Here is a 5,074-nt window from a genome sequence, read left to right as displayed (position 1 = left end):
GGAACCTCCCTTAGGCAACGATAATACTGGCCTAGATGACATTGTTGGTTTCGTAATAAGTTATATGCAGCGATTTGTTCCGCACCTTACACCCCATTATCCTCTTGTACGTCAGTCATGCATAGTATATCAATATAAATACCATGTAAAAAGCAATTTTTTTTTTTTAGAGGTATGAGTTTTAGGAAAAGGAAAAATTTTGCAATATACATTGATCCACTGTTGACGGCTGCGTGTTGGCTGTGTGGTAGGGGAGTGTGGGTGTGCTGACACAGATAAATACTGAACCTCTGGCCTGTCCCCTTCACTGGCCGCCTGACCCTGCGCGGCCGACTGTCTCACTCGCCGCTGCTTGGCCATCGCCTCTCTGCTGGTAAGTCTTTAGAGTGCTGTGCCGTGCTGGTGTGGCTGATGGTGTTAGTGTGGTGCTGGTGTGGCTGACAGTGTTAGTGTGGTGGTGGTATGGCTGACGGTGTTAGTGTGGTGGTGGTGGTGTGGCTGACGGTGTTAGTGTGGTGGTGGTGTGGCTGACGGTGTTAGTGTGGTGGTGGTGTGGCTGACTGTGTTAGTGTGGTGGTGGTGTGGCTGACGGTGTTAGTGTGGTGGTGGTGTGGCTGACGGTGTTAGTGTGGTGCTGGTGTGGCTTTAATATGAAAAAGCTTTTATGCAACATAGATATGACTTGGAGTATCTGTGGAATAGTTAAGTTATGAACTACTTTTGTGTTCAAGATACATTATTTTTGTATCAGCACATCTGATTCGCAATTTAATATTATTTGTTCTAGTTTTTAATGTTTCATATATTTACGGCTGCGTATTAATAAAACTATCCGAACTGAGAAATTTTTTCCTCAGCACAACCAATCGTTTCTAAATAAAAGCTCACTGGCAATAGCTTACAGGACTGTCAATATAGTATTTTTACTCTACTCCAGATTTTCGTACCGTTGCAGTTGAATTCACGAAACCCAGAATCCGAAAAGGCAATATTACAACTCTACTTTCTTACCAAAAGACTTCTTTGTGACTCGAGCCGATTTCCTGTGTTCATGTCTTACTTCGTCTCAGCAGTAAGAATGGAAGAGGGCAATATTAGGCCAAATTTGAATAACAAGGGTATAGGCAATACATGTATTAGTAATCAGTATCGAAAAATATATAGTGCCTCACCAAAAAGTGTAAACAACATTTGGATCTAATTCTAGGGCTGGTTTTGAGTACAAATTCAACCAAAACATGATGGTCCATTCATAAGGAGCGCTACTTTTACCGGTGGCATTATGGAAGAATTATGAGAGATTTCTTCGCCTGAATGATTACCATAATACCAAATTATCATGGACACTGGTGAGTGGTGTTTGTGATATCAGAACCATACTCAGTTGCAGGAAGAGGTCCTAGGTTCGATTCCCAAAGAACCACGAAACCTTTAGACAGGGTCGCCTTTATTCTAGTCTGTTGTATCTATATCTGCATTAGGGACCTCGATGTAAAGCGCTGGTTGTGTGTCTTTATGTGGGGAAAGGTTTGGGTGTGTTCCTTGTCAGTTTTGGTTATGTGGTTGTTTTATTGACTAATGACAAGATACTGCAAAGGCAGATAAGAGTAATAATAACCTTGTTCTTCCACTGGCCTACGTATCCTTTCCTTCATTCTTGGCTTCTGGTGCTATCCTTCCCAGCAACAGCAACGGTGGTGTAATCGGGACCAAACGTGGGTTCGTACTCGACGGTTAAAGAAGCTCCGAAATACCTCTTCCTCAGTAACTTGTTTTTGGTTATTGCCAGTTAATATCCTCTGGTGCCTTACCACGTTGAGTACACCGCTTCCCGTCCGATCAGCGAAGTTAAGCAACGTTGGGTCTGGTTAGTACTTGGATGGGTGACCGCCTGGGAAAACCAGATGCTGTTGGCATAACTCCCTACGTGTCAAGTGGGGTTGGTGGAGGATTAGTGCCCCTCCCTGTAAAATAATTAATTCTAAGCCCTTGGCCACCCTGTTTGGGATACATGGCGTCTGGCAATGAATGAATGAATGAACGTTAATGATGGAGAATATGGCGATAATCGAAAAAGTCATCGCTTAGTTAAAGATGCTAAAGTGCTCCCTCAGTCCTGTAAGAATATCGGTCCTGGTCCGTAACACGAAGGTCCCCTGAAGGATTTCGCTGTTGACCACGAGACCAGTGGGCAGGCTCTCTTTACCATCGGCTGATTGCACTTAGAACTGAAAAAGAGACATGAATTTGTAAAGGAACGTTTTTGTATCGTATAATCTGAGGAAATGGTTTTATGAGTGCTTTCCTTATCACACAGGCTGGTACGTACAGTAACTGTGTGTGGCTGCAACTTGCCCACCATATGCTGTAAACGCAAGTGGACTTAAAGTCTGACACTTGTCCTCTGTCTATCCAACTAACTCTTTCTCTATCCCCGGCCTTCCTTCCTACTTAGCGGCAAGCCTGGCAAAAATTTAGGTGAGTGTTTCCTTCACAGTAACATTCTCTTCGGCAGGGTCTCTTTACCTTACCTTGCTACAACCTAGAATTGAAAAAGGGATCTAGTTTTTAAACCAGTGTTTGAGTGTTGTAGAAGGGGATGTTTTTCTTGTGATTTCCTTGTCATTTACACAGTAAACGTTAATATGTTTACGAAATTAAAGTCCTTGTTGTCCTAATGATTGAACTACAGAATTATGAGGAATATTTTTGTCCTTAAGGCAATCAGTAACTGTAGCTCCCTAATAGCAATGTCGAATTCATGCTCATATACCACTGATGATTCAAAAATAGTTGTTACAACATCGAAGTAGATGCTTTTTTCTCCTGTTCTACTTCTACATGGAATCTGAGGTTAGACACGTAAGCCCCGACTGTCATTAAAAGCGAGAAGTGGTAGTTTGTGTTTTCATATGCTTGTGTACGTTCACACTCTATTGTTTCATACTGATCTCTCTCACACACACACACACACACACACACACACACACACACACACACACACACACACACACACACACACACAAACAAACAAACAAACCGCCATTCCAATACATCAATTTCCATATGTGTGATTCTCACTACAGACACCAAGTCAATTGGCCAGCTTTGGAATGAGAAACTTTTGACTCCGTCTCTCCCATCGACCAGGTTTGGCCCTGAAGCAAATCTCGTATGACCTGTTACAGTACCATCATACTTCACTCAAAACTGACCTATGAAAACCGGCTAATACTTGATAGCTTACACTTTCCACGGGAAACTCTAATATATTATACATCTGCAAATACAGTAAGTTTTACGTCCGAGTCATCTATTCAGTAATGATTCCGAGTGCACGTGCTTTGGTTTACACAGACGGGGATGCTACACCGCCGCACCCATAGAAAAACCGTGATTGCTGAACGAGAGATGTTTATACTGCTGTGGCTGAGCGGGCTGTCATTCCGAATGATAGCGAAGAGGATGAGAACAAGCGCCACCACTGTGCGGAGGTGGGTGAAGCACTGGCAGTCGGAAGGGGACTTGCGATCTTCATTGGCAACGAAGTCAAGCAACACGTCTTCTACTCAGTATCATTATCAGTCTCCAGCAACACCGTATTATTTCTTTAATATGAATATCGAAGGATGTGCTTTTGCTTTATATTCCTGTACAATGACAAATTAATGCTTCTAATATTTGTGCTTACAATTACACTCACCATGCGACAGATCTAAGGTTAAGTTAGGCTTCAAGTTTACACACACACACACACACACACACACATTCACAAGTTTGTAGTGTTTCACCAGTAACTAAAATAATATTCGGCTACATTTAAGGTCAAATGACTGTTTATTACACAGAATAATCACCCTGCATTAATCTTGAAAGCTTAGTACTGAAATGAATATAAACACGTTCCCAAGTGATATTTTTTATCTGATCTAGAGAGTGTGGCTTACTTTGCGGGAAAAGAAACATAAATTACGAATCAAACAGTTACAGATAATTTTAGATTTAGATTAGAAAGTTTTTCCGTAGCACATAATGTTTTTGCACCTCCATTTCTGATTTGACGCAAATTTAGGCTGTAAAACACACACAAACCACGCCAGCCAGCTAACTTGACGACTGAAAACATTATAACTCCACTCGCTTTGCAACGCGGGTGGTATGCAAACGGAGTGGTGAGGTTTGCAGTTGTGAGGTTGGCTTACTGGATTTGTGTGTGGGTAAACTAGATGTCTCATGAACGGCTTCAGCTATCAATATGAAACGTTCAGGGTATCAAGATATGGCCAAAATCCTGGACGAGTTCGAAAATGGGCACTCAGGGTCAAGGTCAAGCTCACTGTAGGTCAACTAGTTGACCTATGACAGCCATTTTGGTGACCTTGACCCTAACCCCGAGTGCCCATTTTCGAACCTGTCCAAGATTTTGGCCATATCTTGAGACCTTTAAAAGTTTCATGTTGATAGCTCAAGACATTCATGAGATATCTTGTTTACCCATACACAAACAAAGCCAGACAACCATCCCCATAGCTGAAAATGTTACCACTCCGCTAGCTTCGCTACGATGGTGGTAATAACTGACCAGCTAAGTGACAAAATAAAGGCAATAATTTCCGGCTGATGTTTTAGGATGACTGGCTTTCTTTTAAATAACGGAGCAGAGAAAGGAAAGACAAATAAATAATAAAAAAATATTCCATATACCATAGTACTGGAGTCCACCATTCGTATAATATCTGTAACGATTAGACTTGAACAGCTGTATGTTGAAATTTGGGGGAAAGTAAGTCCAGGGAAGGGAGTTTCAGAGAGATGCAGTTTGGGCCATGAAAAAAATTCTGAAAAGCAAAATTGTTGCAATATAGCCGAGTGACATTCCAGTCCTGAGCGCTACCAGATCCCAGTGTAGCGCGAGGGAAGGAATGGAGAGATGGTACAAAGGATGCAACTTCGTCTGAGCATTTGTCATAAAAGTATCTGTAAAATAATGGAAGGGAGGCAACGTTCCTTGTTACTCGTAAGGGAGGTAGTTTATAATAGCAGGGTTATTAATAACCCCAACAACTTTGTTCTG

The 5,074-nt window shown here is 42.0% G+C and overlaps 1 pseudogene; it reads left to right on the top strand.

Annotated features, from left to right (window-relative positions):
* The first annotated feature begins 1,797 nt into the window (after positions 1–1,797).
* On the top strand, positions 1,798–1,916 carry LOC145397284 (5S ribosomal RNA; annotated as a pseudogene).
* Positions 1,917–5,074: the final 3,158 nt, after the last annotated feature.

This window comes from Coenobita brevimanus, chromosome 40 (genome assembly GCF_032717465.1).
Source record: "Coenobita brevimanus isolate Jiangsu-jjx chromosome 40, ASM3271746v2, whole genome shotgun sequence".
NCBI classification, from domain to species: Eukaryota; Metazoa; Arthropoda; class Malacostraca; order Decapoda; family Coenobitidae; genus Coenobita; species Coenobita brevimanus.
Note: the sequence above shows the minus strand (reverse complement) of the source record. Positions and strands in the feature narration are given on the sequence as shown.